We start from the raw sequence: 18,407 nt of genomic DNA, 5'->3' as shown, positions 1-18,407 counted from the left end.
GAAAAAATTATAAATCCTGACTCTGTGCTAGGCACCCTTGGCTGTCCATACTTACTTCTACCACTGCTACTTCATGTATGGAGGTGAATAAGCCACCTGTGTCCCACTTTGGGCTTGGAAGCTGTCGCATGGGGGAATTTTGTTGTAAATACGTTTGCAGGGGCAGTAATAAAGGCATTGGAAGGTATTTAGCAAGCCCCTTCCCTCAGACAGGTTTACTTTTAAAGCCCCTTTCCAGGTAAAAAATGACCCCAATCCCACCCTCCATCAACCCCCCCTTTTAAATGATCTCTTATAGTAAAAAAATAAATGCCCATATTGACTTACCTGAAAATACATTTGCATTAGCCGTAGTAAATGCATTGGAGGGTATTTAGGAAGCCCCTTCCCTCAGACAGGTTTACTTTAAAGCCCCTTGCCAGGTAAAAAATGACCCCATTCCCACCCTTCCATCAACTCCCCCCCCCCCCCTTTTAAATGCTTTCTTATAGTAAAAAAAATAAATGCCCATTTTAACTTACCTGAAGCTGTGATCAACTGACACCGCTATCCCTCATCTTCTGTTCCTTTTTCCTTCCGGAGGGGACCTTCTTTGAGTGTCCATGTCACTGCCTGTAAGACATAGACACTTCCTATTGGATGCCTGTGCTGTCTGGGTTCTTTCAGGAGAGAGAAGAGGATGATGTCATCATAGAGAAGTGGCAGTGGACCAGTGATATTCGGGTGCTGTCGCAGCACTGGATCAGTGGTCCCCTGCACCAGCATTAGGGACCTGGACCAGTTACTAAAGTTGGCCATAGATGGTTTGAATCTTGGCTGGTTCAGCAGGGACTGAGATTCGATTCTTCTATGAGCAGGCTCATGGTACCCAAGTTGATCAATGGTCAACAGCCAGCATGTCGGCTATAGACACTAGCAATAATCATTGTGTTCTCCTGGCAGGGGCACCTTCCTGCTACACCCCCCTTCCCCATTGGAAGAACACAATAGCACTGTGGGAGGGATGCCCCCATCAACACTAACTGTGCTGATGGGGGAATCAAGCGATTTTCTTTCCTTCAACCATGGGTTGCCTTAGGTGAGTGAATCTGCCATCACCAGGTAAGGTGGAAGTGAAGAGGGGGAGGACTGGATGGACTTTTGTCTTTTTTCAGCCAGACTAACTATGTAGCTGAGGACTAGAATGAGTTAGAGGAGGGTGGGAAGGAGGTAGTTAGTTTAGTGGGACTTTGAAGCACATCTAAACCCAAGAACAAAAATGATAAATAATGCAACTTGCCAGTTCATAAAGTGGAGCTTCACTCTCTCAATCAGCATTGACCATTTTTAATCACAAATAAGTGAAACGTCATCATTGGTGTACATACATTTTAAGTTCAATCACCAAAGTGGTGATTTGCATCTTTTCAGACTTCCGTTTAAAACCAGAAGTTGAATCATAAGAAATGTATTTAACTCCACTGGTAAGTCGTCTGCATGAACAGAGCATGATCAGCAAATGAATGGACATAGTTTAGTCTCTGAATCTCAGTTTCTTAAGAATTCTCAGCCAGTTCCAATTACCTATTTCAACATTTTATTCATATGTTCCTGATGAAAAGCAGAACTGTGTGTTTCAATAATTAAAATATAAAATGTAAAGAATGTCTATCTACTCTATAATATCCCATTTAAAAAAGCCTTTTAAAGCTTACCTGTACTGCAAAACACTGCTCCAACCTGCCATGGCAGTCGGTCACCTGATCATATGCCTGTGCATTCAATCATGTGCTCTCAGCCGAAGGAACTTGGGTGCTGATATCTGAACGCTAATCCTTCTGTTCACTGAGATCACTCAACCAAATGCCTGGTCACATGTCAGGCTGCCGCAGGAGCCCTCCACAGTAATTGCTGCAGTGCCTGGATGAGCTCCTCCTAATTTCAGGGCTATTTTATCGTTTATCATAGCAATGAGTCAGGGGGATTGGGAGCAGGCAGTTCCATTTAATTATGCTCAGTGGTGGGACAAGCTTTTTGGTACCCAAGACAAAATGGCAAAAGAGCCCTCCACCATAATCCATGTAAGGTGGGTAGCAGGGCGCGTCGGTGGATGATGCTGTGGAAGTATGGCAGCTGATGATGGATCGTGTGTAGGGAAACCGGTACTGAGCAGCACTTCTAAAGAGTGACGAGAGCATGCTCACGTCACTTCCGGTCCGTGGACAGCGTGCGTTCCAGCGGTCCAAACAGAGTGGCGGCCATCTTTAACACCTCTCCTCAAGCTCCCCCTGCAGCTGCTGGCTGGCACAGTGGCTCCATCGCTTAAAGGACAGAGCCCTGCTAATGACGGATTACATTAGAGCCTGTTTTTACTATCGCATTGTACGTGTTCTTAACCGCTTTTTATTGAATTTGACCTGCAATACTGCACTTAGAAGCGCCTTCCTGTTTCACCATAATCCACTTATGTTGCTGGCCCTGACTTTTTGCACCCATTTTCTGCTTAATGCCCAAGATGGCCACCTCTTTTGCCTACCCCTTGGCCCAGTCCTGTAGCTGCTTACAGTGGGGAAAATAATTATTTGATGCCCTGCAGATTTTGTAAGTTTGTCCACTTCCAAAGAAATGAAGGATCTATATTTTTATCACAGGTGTATTTTAAATGATAGAGACAGAATATCAACAAAAAATTCTGAAAAAACACGATACAAATGTTATAAATTGAGTTGCAGTTCAGTGAGTGAAATAAGTATTTGGTCCCCAAGCAAAACGTGACTTAGTGGAGAAACCCTTTTGGCAAGCACAGAGGTCAGACGTTTCTTGTAGTTGGTTACCAGGTTTCCACACATCTCAGGAGGGATTTTGGTCCACTCTTTTTTTACAGATCTTCTCTAAATCCCTAAGATCAGTTGGCTGTCACTGGCAACTCAAAATTTTAGCTCCCTCCATAAATTTATTATAGAATTAAGGTCTGGAGATTTGCTGGGCCACTCCATGACCTTAATGTGCTTCTTCTTGAGCCACTCCTTTGTTACCTTGGTGGTATGGGTCATTATCATGCTGGAAGACCCATCCATGACCCATCTTCAGTGTTCTTGCTGAGGGAAGAATACATGGCCCCGTCCATTGACCCCTCAATGCGGCAAAGTCGGCCTGTACCTTTAGCAGAGAAACAGCCCAAAGCATAAGGTTTCCACTTCTGTGCTGCACAGGTCTCTGAAATGAATGCTGTCTACATTTGGGGACCAGCATGCACCAACGCAGCTGTGAAATTGGAAGTGGCTGTGTCTGTGCAGGAAATGTGTCCCAAATGACATGCATGGGGATGCACTGAACCCGTTTTAGTTTGGTGAGTTGTTAGAACAGCTCTCTGGTTTTAATAACTGTCTTTGTCCCCGCTGGGGAGATTTGCCCTCACTATTAATCCCGGTCACCATTGTCTCCAATACAGAGAGTGACGAGAAATCAAAAATTGTTTAGTTGTCACAAAACAGGTGTTCTTTAAATGGTAACATTTGTTAAGGAGATGGCTGTCTAAGAGAGGATAATCCCTCGCTTTGAAGCAATATCCTGTTGCTTCCTGCTCTATATCTGGGACAGGAAGTGAAAGAAACTCTCCCAGATGGGAGTTAGAACAAAGCAACATGTTTACTGAAAGCTGAAGTCCAGACATTTTTTGTATTGCATACTTACATTGGTCCAACTTGGCATATCACATATCTGATGGGCTGAAGGAGACGCTGTAAAGTAGTTGGTGCTACTACAGTGAGAGATGCAATGTTGCAGGTCCTGTGCTGGACGGCTTCCCATCAGCACCCTGACCACAGAGGGTTGCTTGCTTGCTTGGAGCATGGGTGCACCATTCATGAAGCACAGTTGGTTTTTTTTTTTTTTTTTATGAATACAAGGCAAGGAGAGGCAGTGAAACCACAATTTCCATTTATCCGATCAGAACACGCCTTGTATTCAGTAAAAAATAATATAGGGTCTATGAATGGCGGGAGTGCCGAGCGAGCCCCGACTGTGCTCAGTGTGCAGAGGGGAAACTAGATCTGGAATATTACTACCATAACTAGTAACTCTGACTACTACATTGATTTTCAGCTTCCCTAGAAACCCCTCAGGTATGAGATATACATACTTACATTGTGCCAAGCTGGACCAATGTCATTATGCAATACAAATCATACCTGGAGTTCTGCTTTAAATGCCTCCTCCCCCCTTTTGCATTGCACAGGACTTATTCTTCTTTACCATGAAGAATAACACCCTTTTAATCCTGAATTATTTCTGTCCCATCATCTGATATTCGAATATAAATTAAATATATAATATTATTCTTATACAGGATTTTTATAGTGCCAACAGTTTGTGCAGAGATTTACAATCTAAAGGGAGGCAGTATGATTACAATACAGTTCAATACAGAATGAGTAGGAGGGCCCTGCTCATGGAGCTTACAATCTAAAATAAGTTTGAAGTGTTATTAAACCCACAACATAAAATCAGTCTATGCAGTAAAGCATGCTTGTTATACAAACTGTGGAACCTAAGGGGTTAATCCTCTGCATTGTGTAAAAAGGATGTTTGATCCTGTCTTCTCTGATCCTCGCTTTCTTCTACTGTCCCCAGTCCATCTGCTGATAGAACAGAGCCTTGGAGGCAAGCTGCACATGCTCAGTTTGGTGTGTACCGCTATAGAGTTTTTTTTCCCTTGGAAAAGTGCATGTGATCAGCACAGGGCCAATCAGCATTGTCCAGACAGAGGGTAAGGGGTCATGCAGCCTCATAGGACAATAAGGGGAGAATGAAAACTCCTTCTACAAGCTTTAACCAGTGCTCTGCTGGACACTGATAGAAGTCACAAGACTGCTATATACTGCTAATGAGAAAAGGTATTTAGCCATTTATATTTACTGCAATAATTGCATTTCTATGTTCTGTGTACTGTGGGAGTGTCAAGGTCTTGCCTTTTCCCAGAGGTTGTGCTGCTCCATGTGCTGGCATCCATCTTGGATTTCTGCAGAGCATGGTGGGAGTCTTTTATGCCTTCAGGCCTCTGCGGTCCATCCCCCAGAGGGGTGTGGTTGATCACATATAAGCCTGTTGTCCGCACTTGCCCTTTGCATTCGTGTCTTGTGTGTTAGTGTGACTATAGCTCTGTTTATACTCTCGTGGCTTTCCTGGCATCTGACTTGGCTTTTGACTGACCATTCTCTGCGTTTTCCATTGATCTGACCTTCCGTTGCTGAACCCGGCCTGTGACCTGTTATTCTTGTCTACCGTTCTGTACCGTTTGTCCCGTTGTTATCGACCTGGCCTGCCCGACTACTCTTTGTCTATCTGGTCCCTACCAGCCACACGCCATTGGAGGCGGCCACTACCGCAGCTGGGGTGTCTCAGGGGCCGCGACCTGGTTCCTGGCTGCGTCAAGTCCATCCCCACCATCAGGGGCCCTGGTGAAGGGCTGCCTGGGACTTAGACTCCGCGCCCTGAGGGACTCCGGTCTGTGGGTGGTGGTTGTCGTCAGTCAGTGTGTGACCCTGCCCTGACATGGAGACCAGATATAGTGAATGCAGGGTCCTGGATATAATAACACTTTAAATGAGATCCCTGTTTTCTACTGAAAATGTATATGGCTGATAACAGTACGGAAAAAAAGCCCCTTTGCCCCTGCCACCTGTAGACACAAGCCTTCAATGGCTAATGCCAAATTCATCTCTAGGAATGATAACGCCACACAGATTTCAGAAGAACCTAGGTGGTAGCTATTTTTAATCTGGTGGTATCTCATCTCCTAAACCAGGAATTTATAACGTTGTTTTATCTCTGAATATTTCTGCTCTTAGAAATAACATATTGGGGTGATAAGTATGCCCATTGAACAGATTCACAGACGCTGCCCTATAAAACATAGCAGACCGAGCTACTATATAGTAAAGTCATATCCTTCCCCAGCATCTTATTTTATCTCCATTGACACCCCAGAGCCATTTAATCATCTTCTCTAACAAACGTCTGCTCGAAATAGAGCCTCGGTGGAACAACCGCTGACACCATTCCAAAGGGAAAGAGGGAGACGCTCGAACAATGGTGCTCAGACCCTGGCGGTAAGACCTCTTGCCCTCGCCCAGCCTTATTCCTGGCAGTTACTGGCACTGGGAGGCGAACGCCCTGTAAGGCCGATCCTTTTGTTGTGTGAATCTTTTTTTTTTAGCAAAGGTTATGTTCACGCTTCTTAACGATTTCCTTTGAACAACAACGTCTGGAGGAACGCAGGCCAAAACAGGCTAGATGTGCTTTATTTTAGGATTCTGTCCTTGGAATGAGGGCCTATTCATACTGGATGTAGCAAAACTCATATATTTTACTGCGAGAAAGAGATACCCAACCTGTCGAGGCTTAAAATTGCGTGCGTCCCGGAAAACTGGAATTTCAGTACCCTATAGGTGACGCTTTACAAGTCCCTACAGTTGTGGCGTTAACTACGAATCACGATCCAGAATGTGCGGCAATATGTAACGTGTATCACAGTTAACATTTCTTGCGTAGACACCCTTGATGTGTGTTTTTATGTTTGTACATGTGGGGGTCCCCCAGACTCCTTCAGTCAATACTACCTAAGACTGTTGTTACATTGTAACACATTTTCTTGCACACAGCCAAAAACATAAATGATAAATGGGTTGATTTACTAAAAATGGAGAGTACAAGATCACGTGCAGCTCTGCAAAGAAACCAATCAGCTGCCGGGTTTTATTTTCAAAGCTTTATTGAAGCTGAAGTCAGAAACTGATCGGCTACCATGCACAGTTACACCAGATTCTGAGTGCTCCAGTTTTAGTAAATCTCCCCCAAAGACTACAGCACAGACAGCAAATTCAATAAGGCCTCATGCACATGGACAGACTAGGGGATATTTATCTATCTATCTGTCTGTCTGTCTGTCTGTCTGTCTATCCTATCTATCCTATCTATCTATCTATCTATCTATCTATCTATCCGTCTGTCTGTCTGTCTCTCTGTCTGTCTGTCTCTCTGTCTGTTTGTCTGTCTGTCTGTCTGTCTGTCTGTCTATCTATCTATCTATCTATCTATCTATCTATCTATCCTATCTATCTATCCTATCTATCTATCCTATCTATCTATCTATCTATCTATCTATCTATCTATCTATCTATCTATCTATCCTTCCTATCTATCTATCCTTCCTATCTATCTATCCATCCTATCTATCTATCCTATCTATCTATCCTATCTATCTATCCTATCTATCTATCCTATCTATCTATCTATCCTATCTATCTATCTATCTATCTATCTATCTATCTATCTATCTTTCCTATCTATCTATCCTTCCTATCTATCTATCCTTCCTATCTATCTATCCTTCCTATCTATCTATCTATCTATCTATCTATCTATCTATCTATCTATCTATCGTGAAGGAAATAAGTATTTGATCCCCTGCAGATTTTGAATGTTTGCCCACTGCTGTGGTCCTGTGCTCCACATTTCTCCTGTGGACAGGTGTCTTTTATACAGGTAACAAAATGAGATTAGCAGCACTCCCTTTAAGAGACTGCTTCTCAGCTTGTTACCTGTATGAAGCCAGAAATCCTGCTGAATGATAGGGGATCAAATACATATTTCCCTCATGAACATGCAAATCAGTGCATCATTTGTTAGACATGCATTTCTTTTGAATTTTTTGTTGCTATTCTGTCTCTCAGTGTTACAATACACCTACAATACACATAACATTCTAACATTCGATTTTTAGACTGATCATCTCTTTGTGAGTGGGCAAACGTTCAAAATCAGCAGGGGATCAAATACTTATTTCCTTCACTCTATCTATCTATCTATCTATCTATCTATCTATCTATCCTTTAAATAACGTTGGTTTTAACAATCCTCCATACCCATTTATTTTACTTGAGTGTATGGAAGATGATCATTTCTTACTGACGTAATGATTGATGGTGCCAGGAAAAATGAGGGAGGCCGCTCTCAGTAGATCCCAGCTGCAGAAAGCATCACTTTAATTAGATTTAGTTAATGTTCTTGGGCTACTGTTGTCTGTACTGTCGCTGTGTCCGGAAAGGATTTGTAAAGTCAAGGTCAGCGCTCCATTCTAATTAATTGTCTGGCTGTGTGAGATCTTTAGGGATTTGATGGTCTTTCAAGCAGCATTCCTATACCTAAAGCTGGTCATGGATGATAATGGCAGTCAGATGCGAGCGAACGTAGTGACCTCCTATTTCTTTCTATTTCACACATAAAAGGGCTACTCTGCCTAACATTTTTAACAACTACTTTATGTAAATGTTTTGGGGTGCAGCATTCTCCAGGTTTTGTTCCTGTGTCACCCTGTTTTTTGCACCCTTGGTAGAGACAGGAAGTGGTTATGTCAACACACATTGGGCAGACATAGTCCATCATTGTTGCTATCAGAAAACCGGTCCAGGGCAAGGATGTGCAGCTGATGTCTGCAAACTACAGCCCGAGGGCCACACGCAGGCCACTACAAATTTTCCCCTCCCTACAAGCTTCCCCTCCCTCACCTCCTATCAGTCTCCAGTGCAAGAACACAAGTCCCTGTCTGGGTACTAGCAAGCAATGAGGAGCTTGCCCCATCATTCAAAGGGGGACAGAATTTCCTCCACCCTCTGTTAGCCTAACTACAGAGGCAAAAGGGACATTAATGTAGGGGGGACTCTGATGGGGACATTGATGTAAGGGGGACTCTGATGGGGGCATTGATGTAATGGGGAACTCTGATGGGGACATTAATGTAAGAGGAAATCTGATGGGGACCTTGATGTAAGGGGGAATTCTGATGGGGACACTGATGTAATGGGGACATTGATGTAAGGGGACTCTGATGGGGACAATAATGTAAGGGGGAACTCTGATGGGGACACTGATGTAAGGGGGAACTCTGATGGGGACACTGATGTAAGGGGGAACTCTGATGGAGACACTGATGTAAGGGGGAACTCTGATTGGGGACACTGCTGTAAGGGGGAACTCTGATTGGGGACACTGCTGTAAGGGGGAACTCTGATTGGGGACACTGCTGTAAGGGGGGACTCTGATGGGGACATTATTGTAAGGGGGAACTCTGATAGGGACATTAGTGTACGGGGAACTTTGATGGGGCCACTGATGTAAGGGGGACTCTGATGAAAGGCTGGCCATACATAAGTCATTTTTGTCATTCAACCAGTGGAATCAATGAAAGGAAAATGACCCAATACCTCCATCCACACTTTCATTGTGGATGGGGGAATCCCTCCCGCTGAGCTATTGTATTCTGACAGTGGGGAGACTTCTCCGCCATCAGAATACAATGATCAGCACAGCACTATAGCCGGCAGCACTGATCGAGAGAAACATTTCCAACAGGCTCATGTACAGAAGTTGACTGATAGATCGACTTGTGTACAACCATACTGTCCATACATGAATCAAAATTCAGCTGGTCCTTGCTGAACTGACCAATTTCGATCCATATACCCCAACCTAAGTGGGGACTCTGATGGGGACACTGCCTTAAGGGAGGACTTTCATAGGGACACTTATGTAAGGGAGAATTCTGATGGGAATCTTGTTTTAAGGGGGGAACCTGATAGGGGCACTGATATAAGAGGGACTCGATGTAAGAGGGTACACTGATAGGGACACTGATGTAAGGGGTGATTCTGCTGAGAACTTTGATGTAAGGGGGAACTCTGATATGGACACTGATGCAAGGGGGGGGGGGCTCTGATATGGACACTGACGCAAGGGGGGGGCGGTGGAACTCTGATATGGACAGTGATATAGGGGAGGGCTCTGATAGGGAAACTGTGTAGGGGGGGGAGGGGTGCTCTGATATGGACAGTGATGTAGGTGAGGGCTTTGGTAGGGAAACTGTAAGGGGTGATTCTGATGAAAACCTCGATAGAAAGGGAAGCTCTGATAGACACTGATGTAAGAAGGACTCTAATGTAAGGGCGGGTTCTGATGGGGACATTGATGTAAGGAAGGACTCTAATGGGGTGACTGATGTAAAGGGGGATTCTGATGGGAACCTTGATGTGGGGGGGGGGGGCTCTGATGACAAAAGTGCAGACTGAATTTGTTCTTGTTTGGTCTTTATCAATGGCTCAAGTGGATATGCAATGTATTTGCTTTGCCTGTCTGAAGTTCTTTCTCTGCTCGTCCAAATCATATCATGCTGATCAGTATAAAAAAATGTTTAAAGTAAAACCTATTAATCCATATAAATTGTATTAATTAATTTATAAATCCAATTTTGTTTTGACCTGCACGATTTTGTGAAATATAAATGATGCCTCCCTCGTACTGAAAAGGTTGGAGACCCCAATCTAAAATAGGATTTTATTTAAAAATGGTATCAAGTTGATGACGGAGAGGGGGGGGGGGACCAGAGAAGGCCAAATAGATGAGCATAAAAGAAGCAGATAAAAGTTCAGCTTTAACGTTAGTTTTGTCTTTTTTTAGATGTGGCAGACACATTAAAAGTGGATATACCGTAGACACCATTGGTTTTGCCCCAATAAGAAAAAAACTGGAAGAGAAGAATGGCAAGAGATCTTCAACCAAAAATGTGGACTCCATCAGCAGAACAAGGACACTGCTACACTCAGCGGGGACTGTCCCGCTATCACCAGGACTATCGGTATGTGTCGATATAGTCATACTATGTTCTGATAATTAATATTTGATGGAGGGTGTGGGTCCTCGGGCCTGCCCTGAAGTCTATGGGGAGGATGTGTGGCCTTTTGGTTCCTTCCTTTGGTTTTCTCTTCGGGAGACCCCCCTGACCAAGTACTGGATGTCCGGCTTCGGCTGGGCATAAGGAACGGTGGTCCACCAGGCCTTTTGGCCAGGAGGACCAAATGGGAACCTTGTCCCCGTCAGGAGCTTCGTGCCCCGGGGGATCAGGGTAGTGGTCCAACCCCTTGGGGATAGGACAAAGCACACCCCTAAGTGCACTTTTTGTGTGGTGTTTTTGCACTTGCACTTTTTTGTGAAACACTTGCGGGTTTTTTCGTTGTAGTTTGCACGTTTGCGGACTTAAAAAATCTGATAATTAATATTTCTCATTGTAAACCTCACATGTAGCATTGCTCTGACCTTTGCCTATTGCTGCTCTAGAAATCTTTGTATTTGTTTTGTGTTTCTTCTCTCCTCGGTTTGCGTTCTCTTTGGTTGGATGAATTTATTACAATGTATATGGTGGATGGGTCCATTGTATCTCTGATCTCCAGAGTAACTCATTAGGGATGAGTAGATATATGATGGCTACAAGGGCTTGTAAATTGTTTTTTTTTTTATTTATGCTGTTGTGATCAATGTTAATGGCGGCTCGTTAGTGAAAACATTCATTTAGGTTGATTCGTCTTATTGTATACATTGTGTTTTCATTAGGTCAGTGTAATTTCATTTATGAAAGAGAGGCTCTCCAGAGGGGGGTGGGGGGCTTGCTAATGAATAATCGCTCCTTGGCTCTATTGCTCTGGGTCAGCCTTTTGTGTTCTGATTCATTGATTTGTTGTTATTGTATCAATTGCTTGGCATGGGATGGTGAAGGGCCTGACAAAGCAGGGATGGAGGAATTAAAGGGAACCTATAGTCTCTACAATTATCTATTTAGACCTACAATGGAGAAGGTAAGCTTACAGTATATAAAAACTAAAACCAAATGTTAATGTTATTTAAATTTTTTGAATCTGCAGTTTTTATTAAAGCCGTAATAAACCCCTGTTAAAAAAAAAATGACTCTCTATTTGAATGCCTTTAATATCATCAATAAATGCATTCGTTTCCAACTATGCCTTATGCATATTTTTAATCTACCTTTATGGGAAGCATTAAAGTGACACTAAACTCTTAAAGTGGACATTCACCCATATGCACCTGGCTTATCCCCTCTGCCTTTTTCACAAATAAATGTTCTGACACTCCTTGCTAGACAAAAATGACGTTGTGTGCCCTGGACACTCTGACAGTGCTTTAATGCCATCATATTCCACACGTGCATATGGGCCAAGGTCATTCGGGTCCTGCAGCACATCTGCACATGCATGGGGGGGGGTTCCTGTGCATGTGCGTAAATGGTACAACTTTGAGGTCCCAGATCTCGGGGTGCGTGTATGGGAACACCCCCCCCCGGAGGTGCACAGATGTGTTGCAGGACCCGAATGACCTTGACCCATATGCACATGTGCTGGATTTTTAAATATGATGGAGCTGGAGAGGGGCAGGACACAAGGTTTCCCAGCAGGACATTGCCCAAAGCATTGGACTGTCTGCCGGCTTGGCTCCTTCCCATACTGAATCCTGGCGTCATCTGTTCCCCACTTAAGCGCCACACATGCACCTGGCCATCTACATGATGTTACGCCCTCCAGGATAGTTAGGCAGTTTTGTTAGACAGAGTAGCAGCCTGGGGATGAGTCAGCCTGTGAGTGAGGCAAGAGTTCACCTCAGGACAGGCTGGGAGGTCAGAGCTTCTGGAGCCCTCCCACATTTCCAGAAACTTGAGAGCTTTCTAGAGGAAAGAGGGAGGAGGGGAGGAGGCTCAGATCTGCATGCTTGAGAGACCTTGGCCAATCCCCCGGCAGGAGGCTAGGCAGGGTGACCAGGGCAACTTTTAATTATCACAGAGCCTGGGAGCAGAGTCAGTGACTGTTGGGTGAAAGATAGAGTGAGGAGCTGGAGTTTGAAGTCTGGCAGGGGGCCCGAGGGAGGGGGCCTACCTACAGGCAGCTTGCTGGAAAAGGAGACCTCCTCTACACCACCATCTCCTAGGGAGGACATCCTGAGCAGCAGGGAAGGAGCCAACCTAACGTAAGGCCTGAAGGCAGCTACCAACTCACCAAGCTGACACGACAGGGCAGTGTGAGTACTCTTACACCCCCTGGACCGGATAAGGGGAGAGGGCAGTCAGATGGAAAATCCAACTAGCTTCTCAGCCGGGACTGCTGCTTTAAATTGGCAGCTTCTGGGTCCCCTTGCCCAGGGATACCTTTTAAGGCAGCTGGGTGAAGAGGAATCATCTAGGGTCTGAGAAGGTACACTGAAGGGAGCTTTAGCACCCTTTAGAGAGACTGATGCTATCCACATTTTTGTATATAATTGCTAAGTATTATGTCCTCAGTTTCTGCAGTTCCTCGGACATCCCATTTACCCCTAGACCCCATCCAAGTTTAGCCCCTTAAAAAAAAAAAATCACAAAACCAAGTTCAAGGACTGTTCTTTGAATCCAGTGTGCAAAGTGTGTTAAGTGCATGTTGCCTGGCTGTGCATAGCTTACGGGGGAATTCTAAGGGGGTAGTTCTACAATGATATAGAAGAAAACATAATTCATCAGAGCAGACCACCTTCTTCCAGTGCTCCGTGGTGCAGTTCTGATACTCACGAGCCCATTGTAAGCACTTTTGGCCTGGACTGGGGTCAGCATGGGCACCCTGACCGGTCTGCAGCTACTCAGCCCCCTACACAACAAACTACAATGCCCCTTTTTTTTCTCCTTTCAACACATCAACTTCAGGGACAACATGTTCACATGCTGCCTAATATATCCCACCCACTTTCAAATGCCATTGTAAGGAGATAATCAATGTGATTCACCTAACCTCTCAGTGGCTGATCAGTGTATATTCACAAGACACTAAGCCTAGGTTCACACTGTTGCTGTGTGGAATACGCACTGGTTTCTGTGCGATTTCCGCACCACATCATGATCGCACCCCATTTATGCGAACCACTGCGGGTGTGTATGTTAAGTTAATAACACCCTTAAATCAGTTCGCAAAGCGTAGTGCGATGTGTAGAATCGAATCGCATGGGTGTGAATACCCATGCATTCCAATTCTAGTGCGGACAAAAAAAAAGGGTCCTGCACCTTTTTGGTGCGGATGCGGAGCGATCTGAGGCATACAAAAAGTATGGCTCAAATTGCACCGCACAGAAATCGCATGTGATTTGCACAGGAATGCGGTGCGGTTCCTGTGCGACTCACATGCGATGTGCCGCACCGCATCAGTCTGAACCAAGGCTTAATCTACAAAAACAAAATAATGAAAATATGGCACAGCAAACCAAAAAAAGGCAAAAAGTCGCATTTCAGTAATGATGGGTTAAATGAAAACATTGATCAAAATGTGTACAGAAGAGGCTGCAGTTAAAAAGCAGTCTTTGGAACCTGGAAACTTCCTGGTTTGCTTTTTCAGAAAATTAAGATTCTTACAGCCATAGGGATTTAACAACAGAGTTCTAGGTCCGGAGTGCCCCTTTAAGCCGACTCCCTGCCCCCGCAGACAGTGCACACATCGACTCTCTTTCCCGCCGGATCCAAACCTGTTTTTATTGGTATGAATCCAGTAAATAAATATGAAATGAATGTCAAGAATCTGAAATCAGAGCCGGCTGCCCCTCAGGTGTTTTTTCTGGCCTGTCATACTGTCTCCATGTGATTTCCCTGTGACTGATATCTATCTGAGTGTCACAAGTGCTCATGTGCAGCCACTCGGAATCCTGATGGCTCTGGGCTCTGCAGCCGTTGCCTGGGGTGCTAGCTCTCCTCATTAATTAATTTCTGTCTCTGCTCATTGTGGCTACATCCTGCTCATTGACTGGAGGAAATGGGCTTGGCAGCCATAGATCATCTTATTACTCATTTTTGTTTTATTATTAGTTTGAATTGCTGCTGACATTTGTGCTTTAGTGCAGGTTAGTGGAAAAGAAATTCAGCATGTCTGTTTTTTTTTTTTTTTTTTTTTTTCTTACCTTAAGTCAGCTTTTAACAACCTTCTCAGCCATGAGGAACTCTTGATATCATTTTCAGGAACCCCTGCAAAAAAAAATTCATTGGGGGTCAGAGGATAGAATGCCCCTTACAATGGTGGTCAGAGGGAAGAGTGCCCCTTACATTGGTGATCAGAGGGAACAATGCCCCTTACGTTGGTGATCAGTAGGAAGAATGCCCCTTACGTTGGTGATCAGTAGGAAGAATGCCCCTTACAATGGTGGTCAGAGGGAAGAGTGCCCCTTACATTGGTGATCAGAGGGAACAATGCCCCTTACGTTGGTGATCAGTAGGAAGAATGCTCCTTACATTGTGATTAGAGGGAAGAATATTCCTTACATTGGTGGTCAGAGGGAAGAATATTCCTTACATTGGTGGTCAGAGGGAAGAATATTCCTTACATTGGTGATCAGAAAGAAGAATGCCCCTTACATTGGTGGTCAGAGGGAAGAATGCACAATTACATTGGTGGTCAAAGGGAAGAATGCCCCTTACATTGGTGGTCAGAGGGAAGAGTGCCCCTTACATTGGTGATCAGAGGGAAGAATATTCCTTACATTGGTGGTCAGAGGGAAGAATGCCCCTTACATTGGTGGCCAGAGGGAAGAATGCCCCTTACATTAGTGGTCAGAGGGAAGAGTATTCCTTACATTAGTGGTCAGAGGGAAGAATGCCCCTTACATTGGTGGTCAGAGAGAAGAATGAACCATTACATTGGTGGTCAGAGGGAAGAATGTCCCTTACATTGGTGGTCAGAGGGAAGGATGCCCCCTTCATTGGTGGTTAGAAGGAAGAATGCCCCATTTAATTGGTTGTTTGCCAATGGGAAGACAGCACTTTACATTGGTGGTCAGTGGGAAGAATGCTCTTTACATTGGTGGTCAGGGGGAAGAATGCTCTTTACATTGGTGGTCAGGGGGAAGACTGTCCTTTTGGTTATCAATGGGAACACAGCACCTTGCATTGTTGGTCAGTGGGAAGAATTACCCTTACATTTGTGGTCAGGGGGAAGAATGCCCCTTGCATTGCCTGGGAATGGAAAGAGAGCGCCTTACATTGGTGGTCAGTGGGAAGAATGCTCTTTACATTGGTGGTCAGTGGCAATAATGTTCCTTTTGGTTATCAATTGTAAACTCAGCACCTTGCATTGGTGGTCAGTAGGAAGAATGCCCCTTACATTGGTGGCCAATAGGAAAATATGGTATTTCAGTGGTCACAAAACTGGCTTAACAGTATTATAGACTATTTGGTGGGTAAAAAGGTTCCCGTAGATGTATTTCAGCTTGTATGTAGGTGCTTGCCTGACGTTCTGCTTTAATTGAAGAATTTCTCCCATGCCATTCTGCTGACACTTCACGGGCCTGTCTTGTTTACAGAGCATTTTTTCACAATTCAGTTGGAAAAACAGCTGTGCAGGTCATCGTGTATGAAGGCGACAAGGTGTCCAATTCCTTGAAAGTGCAGATGTCATGATAAGTTTTTCTGGCAGGCCTTTCAGCATATCAGGGGGTCGGGATTCTAAAAACTGATACGGCTGAACATTCCCGAGAAGGCCAATAGGCCATTGACCCTGGAAATATTCCATGACCTGAACGTTGTTGGGTCAAATCTGATCCCCCATAAAGATAGAGAAGTGTTATACCTCCGCATGGGTCAGGTCCGGTCAGCGTGTTAATATTAGATGTTCTGTTCAGGCCTTTGTTTTTGTGACAACATATTGAAATAACTTTTTTGTCCCGGGCATTCATCCAGAAACCGTTCTGACTATAATAACTGTATATGGCTGGGGGACTCCGGTCCAACAATCTGAATATTCTTATTGGGGCCTTCATAATTCTTAAACTCAAGCTTAATTCCAACAAAAACATTTTTTTCTTTTTAGCTTTAATAGTTGGTAAGAATTAGAACCTCTGTTAAATTGTTACTGATACTGTATTTTTGTCCTTACTACGGAATATCCACCTCACGTCCATCCTGGTGACACCAACTTAATGTAGCATTACCCCCTTAGGAGTTGCTGAAGTTTTGGGTCCCCCTATAGTTTTGCACAGCCAGGCAGCATGCATTTCCACAACAACTTTCATCTAGGAGTAAAAAATCAGTCCTTGAGCTTGTTTTTGATATTTTATTAGGGGGATATCAACTTGGATGGGGAAAGGGGTATATGGGAAATTTACTGCAACACAGTCTCTGTTAGAGAGCTAGCCAGCATCTCCAAATGTACCTCTCCAGACCCCAAATATTCCTGGATCTGGCTGCCAGAAAGGAAGTCCCTGGACAGGGGATCCCTTTCTGCCACTTTAAAAGAAAGACAGTCCCAGCAAGTTATTATTATTATTATACAGGATTTATATAGCGCCAATAGTTTGCTGAGCGCTTTACATTATAATGGGAGACAATACACGAGACAGTACAGTAACAATACGATTCAGTACACGAGGGGTTCAAGGGCCCTGCTCCTTGGAGCTTACAATCTAGGAGATTTTGCTATTCTTGTTTCTCACCAGAATGCGCCTTCACCTATCTGGCCCAGGGGGTGTAGGTTTACTGACATGTCCCTCTCCTGTGCTGCTATAGATTGCATGGCTGCTACCAGGCCTTCTAGCTGGGCCAAACCTCCTCTGCTGCTCAGGTGGTCCTCTCTCAGGGGGCAGGTGAGGGTGCAATCTTTCTTCTTGTCCAGCTCCTTTGCCTGTAGGTAAGCCCCTCTCCCATCTGGGCCTACTCCCAGCCTACTTCTACATCTTCCACCCAAACTCTCCTACTGCTGAGCAGGCTCTCTCACTTTTAAGGGTTGTTGTGGCCCCTTGCCAAGCCTCCTGTTCGGGATTGGCCAGGCTCCCTCAAAAGTGCAGATTAGCCGCTCCTCAGGACCAACACCCATTGCTTCTAGACCTTTCTCCAAAGTTCTAGAGCAGGGGGAAATTCCAGAGGGGCTTGTCTGCAGAACCTCTCAGCTCTGACCCAAATTTAACCTCCCTCTGACTGTTGTATCTGGTCTGCTACTCAGCCCCTGTCTAATGACTGAAGCTAAAGCTCCCCCTAACTAACTAGGAGGGTGTTACATTAATAAAAAGGCATTTTTAACAAAACACCCACAGCATGAAACAGACCCAAGGATCTCTTTAATACTGTAGCAAGCAAAAAGCTTTAAAAAGAGAAAAAGTGTTCAGACCAGTGTCTACAAACTATGGCCCACGGGCCACATCTGGCCCACTAGAAGATATTTTTTGTCCCAGAGCAGTCTATAAAATAAAACAAACAAAAAAACACTGGCGGTGGATGCGCTTGCCTGTCTATTGTTTTATAGAGAGTACTACATCATGGCCCTACACATGGATTCTACACATGGATTTAACACTGCAGGGCACATATGGATGTAGGGGGGCACTCTCCTGGGCACACATGGATGTAAGGGCAGACTGTGCTGGGCATACATAGATGTAAGGGGGATTCTACTGGGCATATACAGTATAAATGCAGGGAGGCAGTATGCTGGGCACACATGGATGTAAGGGGGACTCTGCTGGGAACACATGGATGTAGTAAGGGGAGACTCTGTTAAGCATGTATGGTCACTGTTATTTTTTTTCTTTTTATAGTT

At 44.5% G+C, this 18,407-nt stretch overlaps 1 long non-coding RNA gene across 2 annotated transcripts in view; it reads left to right on the top strand.

Moving 5' to 3' along the window:
- Positions 1 to 18,407, top strand: part of LOC149462024 (uncharacterized) — a 389,135-nt gene that overhangs the window by 72,195 nt on the left and 298,533 nt on the right. For both annotated transcript variants that reach the window (XR_016312724.1, XR_016312725.1), the window contains exon 2: positions 10,492 to 10,669. This is a non-coding gene — a long non-coding RNA (uncharacterized LOC149462024). The remainder of the gene's footprint in view (positions 1 to 10,491; positions 10,670 to 18,407) is intronic.

Source organism: Staurois parvus, unplaced genomic scaffold (assembly GCF_062004578.1).
Source record: "Staurois parvus isolate SC_StPar_1 unplaced genomic scaffold, SC_StPar_1.0 ptg000187l, whole genome shotgun sequence".
NCBI classification, from domain to species: domain Eukaryota; kingdom Metazoa; phylum Chordata; class Amphibia; order Anura; family Ranidae; genus Staurois; species Staurois parvus.
Note: the sequence above shows the minus strand (reverse complement) of the source record. Positions and strands in the feature narration are given on the sequence as shown.